Source organism: Helianthus annuus, chromosome 11 (genome assembly GCF_002127325.2).
Source record: "Helianthus annuus cultivar XRQ/B chromosome 11, HanXRQr2.0-SUNRISE, whole genome shotgun sequence".
In the NCBI taxonomy this organism is placed as follows: Eukaryota; Viridiplantae; Streptophyta; class Magnoliopsida; order Asterales; family Asteraceae; genus Helianthus; species Helianthus annuus.
The window spans coordinates 134480735-134487506 of record NC_035443.2 but is presented as its reverse complement, the minus strand read 5'-3'; positions in this window follow the sequence as shown (position 1 = coordinate 134487506).

Below are 6772 nucleotides of genomic sequence, written 5' to 3'. Positions count from 1 at the left end.
ACTACATTATTTACTTACTGAACTCTAGTGACAAACATGATGCACAAAAGCACAGTAGCATTTGAACGGATAACCTATGGAACATGCTGATATAGCCAGCATCAGGCAAACACTGCCTCTAAAGGCCTATATGAGCCAGAAATATTTTACTACACCCATAGTGTGTGTAGGGATACAAAGGTTGTATAACTGCGTCTCTAGGAATAAGATGTAATGATTGAATGTGCCTAAAACGTACTCTGAGCACGAAACACAGCACTTTTATCAACATACTAGCTTCTAGCTAACTAATAAAGTGCCAAAATATGAGGAAATATTCCTGACACTTTGCAGAATAAATTGTGTCGCTAAAAATATTACTTACGACGCTTAAAAGCTTACTTAAGCACTTTAACGAATTACTATCCAACCGAACAACCGGACTATACCCGGAACATAAAAATATTGCCAGAAATATTATTAGTCTTTTTCTGAGCCAGTTAGGGTCCCCGATTACCCTAACACTCGCGATATAACGCATCATGCAACTAACGGGGTTAATCTCTAAGTAACCTACTTAACTAAACTAAACTCTAACTGAACGATTGGAAACCAACCGGATACCCCCCCCCCCCTAATGGGATCGGCCAAACCAAGGGGACAAGGAAGTACACATTTTGATTTTTAAATTGTTTATGCCTAAAATCTAGATGACATAAGAACCGATGGACGATAATCTTGATCTTTTTCCTATAAATACCCTCATAACACTAGAGATTATAACCATCCATTCACCAAACTCACTCCACTCTCTTGCCCTCTCCCCATTCTCGGCCGAACCCACATAGGGTCACCACCATCATTTTCGTTTCTTGTTCATCCATTCCAAGTATCTACAAGGCTTTCGGGTTTCATATTAGGAAGCTTGAAGCAAGCGGAAGTGGAAGGACCTCGTTTCTTAGCTTTTATCCACCACATTTTCGACTAGATTCTTCCCTAGCCCCGAGCTAGAGGTATAATGTTTAAAACTCACTCTCGAACGTATTTAAAGTGGTTAATATGATTTTTAACGGTTAAAAGTCGGAATTATGCGTTTTGAATCTCTAAAGTCTACTAAAACATGAATTTTGTTGGATAAAAGGTCATGTCTTGTGTAAAAGTTGTAGTATTTGAATATGTTGATTATTGAGGCCCGATCTACGATGTGGTGGCTCTTATCATTGTTTAACCCGACTTTGTTAAGATCATAGATCTTGACATAAGCTTGTTTCTGTCGGTACGAGGGTTAAAAGGTGAAACTCCACCACACGAGAAACATGAACTTGTGTAAAAGTATTTTGACTTGTAAAATAGTATTTAAAACGAGCCGATCTACGTATGTACAAGTGGTATATTCGTAGAACCAAGTGTCGAGAAAATCATGTTTTATAAAAGTTGGGTGACATGTTAACAAATATGATTTTTACAAACTACAAGTGCATAAACACTTGTGAAACGAAAGATCCGACAAAGTAACAATTTTTATAAAAGTTGTCGGGAAGTTGTAAAGGATCATTTGTTCTAAAAACGGGGTTTTTACAAGACTAAACTATTTTATACATAGATCCACTAAATATAAGGTGATCTACACTATGACTTTCGGAAAAACTACAAGTTCATGTAATAATGCGATTGTACATACTAATTGACAAGTTTGAGGTGTTGAAAATTAGTTTGATGTGTTGGCAATTGATTGGTTGATTTAAAGAAGTGTTGAAGTGATTTTGTAAAAGAAAATGATACGCTTGAAAGCGTGGCCACCTCCAGTTACAGGGGAAACTCTGGCGAAATTTTTCTAAAATCTAACACTTAGAATTATTTGCAAGTGTTAAACTATTTTGAAATGTTTTCAAAATACATTTCGCCAAGACTTTATTTATTAAATAATCGGAGGTGGGATTTTCACAAAAACTAAACGTGATAAATATTTATTCGATAAATATATTTTTCACCACACTGTTTATGATTATTTTGTGAAAATATATAAATATTATTTTTAGAGTAAAAATAATATTTACAAACTTTGACGAACCCAAAATAATGCAAACGCTTACACGACAAACATATAAGTTACAACGGTAATTACTATTACCACTTACTCGCCAAAACGTAACTTACGCTTAATACGGAAATATTCATAAACGAGTATGTTGTCAACGTATTATTTTTGGAAGATATTATGTGTAGAGAAGATATAATATTTTTGAGAAAGATATTTATATTTTGGAATGAGAAGTAAAAATATATTAAGTGAGACTTAATATTATAAACACGCATGTATTAAATCCCCCATCCTTAGGAAGGAGATTAACTACCAAATATATACAAGGAATGGTTGTCTAACTGTTTCCCGAAAATTAAACTATAAAGCTAAGGCACGGCCATCCGTCTAATAGAATTAGCACATGTAGGTCGTTGCACAGCTATCGGATATTTGGAGTACTTGGTATAGCGACGCACTGACTGTGAGTTCATGTTCCCCTTTTTTCTTAACTCTTTTCAGTTTTATAAACTGCGGGGGTGAAATACATGTTACTATGATTATGAAATACTTGATACATGGTATGGTTAGCGTAAGGAGGGTTATTACTTAGATCATGTGAGTGGGTAGGCGGGAACTGGAGGCCATTAATCCTCATGGTAGGACCGAGGGACGTAAGCGGTAGATCTATCTGGGTGTAGCGAGCCCAACTCCAGGTCTAGCATAACGGGCCTCGGGGTGACTTTGTGCCCGACGCAAAATCCGCTAGGTTTGAGTCTTCCTACTTGCACTTCACACATATCAATGGACTTGCAAACCATTGGTGATCTCTTTTTCCTTATTTGCTACATACCAGGATTTTTGATAAATACAAAGGTTTATTTACTCACTTTCGCATGAACTCGCTCAACATTATTGTTGATTTTTCAACTTACATGTATTTCAGGGAATTAAAGATCTGGCACGGTATGGCATGTTTTCCGCTGCATTAGTCACCGAGGTCATCCAGGGTTTGGGGAATGTGACTCTTTCCTGGACAAGTCACAGTCCTCGAATCATGTTATGTTATGTTATGTTTTGGGGTTGTAATGTTTGTGGGACAAGTTTATGGTTGATAGGGTGTTAACCCGTTAAGACAATGTTTTGATATTTTTATTTTAATGGATGATCTTGCATATTTTTAATTCATATAGCTTTGTTATGATTAAGCTATGGTATTAAGAAGTCACACCAAATTAACCACGCTTCCGCAAAGCCAGGGTGTGACATGTGGTGGGTTTATTTTATTGTATTCACATTATTTCTCGTGGTTCTCGTAATAAAAGTGGTTCTCGCATGAACCTACCCTATATGTATATATATATATATATATATATATATATATATATATATATATATATATATATATATATATAGGGGGATGTTCATTTGAGAAGAAAATTAAATTGAGAAGAAAAAGAACAAAGAGTACAACTGTAAAATATTAAATAGTTTTTCTGTCATCTCATTTATTATTATTTTTTACTATTTAATTAGTCTTAAAGACTATCATCCTCCACACTAAATTTTTTCCTAGACACATCAGCATTTATCCTACACGTTTTTTAAATTTATCATACAGTATTGAAATTTATCCTACAATATTGAAATTTATCCTACACAACTTATAATTCATCCTACACACCTCATAATTTATTCCACACTCTAAATTTATTTTTTTCTTTGAAAAGATATATTTTTTGAAAATAAGTTACAAATTTAATTTAGTTAGCTATTAAAAAGAAAGAGTAACAATTAATGATCTATCTAATTTTACCAATATACCCATACACTCATATTAAATACAAAATTAAATAAAGTAAAATGAAGCATTATTATTGGTTGAAGGTTGTTCTTTTTTGTTCTTGCAAAAAAATTGTTCTCATTTGAACCCTCCACTATATATATATATATAGGTAAAGTGTATTGTACAAATGTCCTTATCGTACATTACGTACGCTACAATCTCAGCCGTCAGATCATCTTCCCGCATTTTAAAAATCGCATGCTGTTTTTTTTATAACAATTTCGAATGTGATAATTTTTGATAAATTCGCATGTTGTTTTTTTGTACCAATTTCGCATGTGATAATTTTTGATAAAATAGCATGTTGTTTTTTTTATAACAATTTCGCATGTGATAATTTTTGATGAATTCTCATGTTGTTTTTTTGTACCAATTTCGCATGTGATAATTTTGATGAAATAGCATGTTTTTTTTGTAACAATTTCATATGTGGTAATTTTGATTAAATCGCATGTTAAAAAACCAACATGCGAAATTGTTACAAAAAAACAACATGCGAATTCAATGCGGGAAGATGATCGGACAGCTGAGATTGTAGTGTACGTAATGTACGATAAGGGAATTTGTACGTTAACCTAACCCTATATATATATATATATATATATATATATATATAATGTAAGTATTTATAGAAAACTGACTTTAGTTTAGAAAACCCGGGAAACTCAAAGCTCCCGATGTTTTGTTTTCTTGAAAAAATTTACACATGTTATATACATGTTTTTAAGGATTTTGGGCAAAAAAAAATCAAAAAAGCGCCGAGTAGATATTTTTTAAAAAAATAAACAAGTTTTGGTGTAACACATGTTACAAATATGTCAGATGAATGTAACATGTGTTACACCAAAACTTATTTATTTTTTTTAAAATATCTACTCGGCGCTTTTTGGATTTCTTTTTGCCCAAAACCCTTAAAAACATATATATAACATGTGTAAATTTTTTCAAGAAAAAAAAACATCGGGAGCTTTGAGTTTCCCGGGTTTTCTAAATTAAAGTGGGTTTTCTATACATCGTTCCCCTATATATATATATATATATATATATATATATATATATATATATATATATATATATATATATATATATATATATATATATATATATATATATAGGGGACCGCTAAAATCAAAACCAGCTCTAGTTGTAAGAACCACGAGAACCAGTTCCTAACCATTAGATAAAAAAGATGTATGGATAAGATTAATAGTAACTAAAATGAATATTAAGACATTTTGTCTTATTATGTCTTTAATATTTTAATCCAAAAGAGTAGTTTAGTAAAATTACTCTATTTTGTCTTTTTATCTTTATTATTTTTTATTACTTTTTTGTTTTATTATATTACTTTTTATTTTTTAAAAAGAATTTTTTGATTAACAGAATTTTTAAATTCAAATTTTTTCAACAAGACAAATTTTTTTTGCGAACCGGTTTTTGCACGCCGGGCTTTTTCAAGCGTCGTTTTTTTAACGCGCCGTTTTTACTCCGGGCTTTTTTAAGCGTCTTTTTTTAACTCGCCGTTTTTCAAGCGTCGTTTTTCAAGCGTCGTTTTTACACATTTTTTAACGCGTCGTTTTTTACACGTTTTTTACACGTCGTTTTTTACACATTTTTTACACGTCGTTTTTTTCACGTTTTTTTAACGCGCAGTTTTTTTCACATTTTTTTAACGCGCCATTTTTTACACTTTCTACATTTTAAGTTTTACGTAAAACTTTTTACGTTTTACGTATTACGTTTTACGTAAAACTTTTTACGTTTTACGATTTACCTAAAACGTTTTACGTTTTACGTAAAAACGTTTTACGTTTTACGTAAAAACGTTTTACGTTTTACGTTAAAAAATTACGGTTTACGTAAGAAATTTACGGTTTACTTTTTTTTTTTACAAAAACTTTCTTACACAAAAACGAACGCACGCAGAAATTTTAAAAAAACTTTTTTTTACGGTTTACGTTAAAAATGTTTTTTTTTTTACAAAAACTTTGTTTTACCTCTCGTTGACTAGCTAAAAGTCAGTACGGAATCGGTAACGAAAAAGTACACGATTCGATAAATTCGGTACCGGTACTAGGAACTTTTTACTATCCCTAATGTGAATGAAAAGCAACTTGGAGTTCTTTTTACTAGTGATGTGTGCCAAAAAGTAATAAGTTTGTATTTGTACGTATATAGAAAAAACAAAGTGAGTGTCCCCTTGTCTTCTAAATAATCGAAGAAAATTACAAGTTGGTATATATTATAATACGCACCCAGCTTCCCCTGTTTGTTCTTTTTCTCCTAAAACTAGTCAAAATAAGACTATCTCCAATGCTAAGGGCGTCCTTAGGAGCCCTTAACTGCTCAGTCAGCTGCCACGTCATATCCTTTCAAATCCTTAAAAATCCTTACAAATCCTTAAAAACCTCAATTTCACCTCCAACCCTACAAATATCCTTATAAATCCTTATATTTTCCAAATCATTACCTATTATTTACTTTTAATTTAATTACTTAAATTGTTAAAATGTGTTTAATGTAACTATTTAATTATTTAACTAATTATAAGTACTCAAACATGATCTATATGATATAATATTTATTAAATGATATAATTAATTTTTAAGTGATTTATCTCCATAAAATAACTCACGTCTTTTGAGATATAATATATTATCACTTAATGGCCATCAAACACAAAATGGTGAAATACAGCAACAAGCGGCTGACAGAGTGACGAAACCACCGGCCAACAACCATCGTCAACATATAGCACCACCAACAACTACACCACCTCAAATCCATCTTTCTCTTTCGGTAATAATCAAACGATACCTAGTCACTACACAAAATAAAAGTTTTTTTTAGTTTGGCACAAATTGGGTGTCCTTGCAGTCGGATATCACCTTCGGATCTCTCCACTTCGGATCTGCTCCAATACGCCT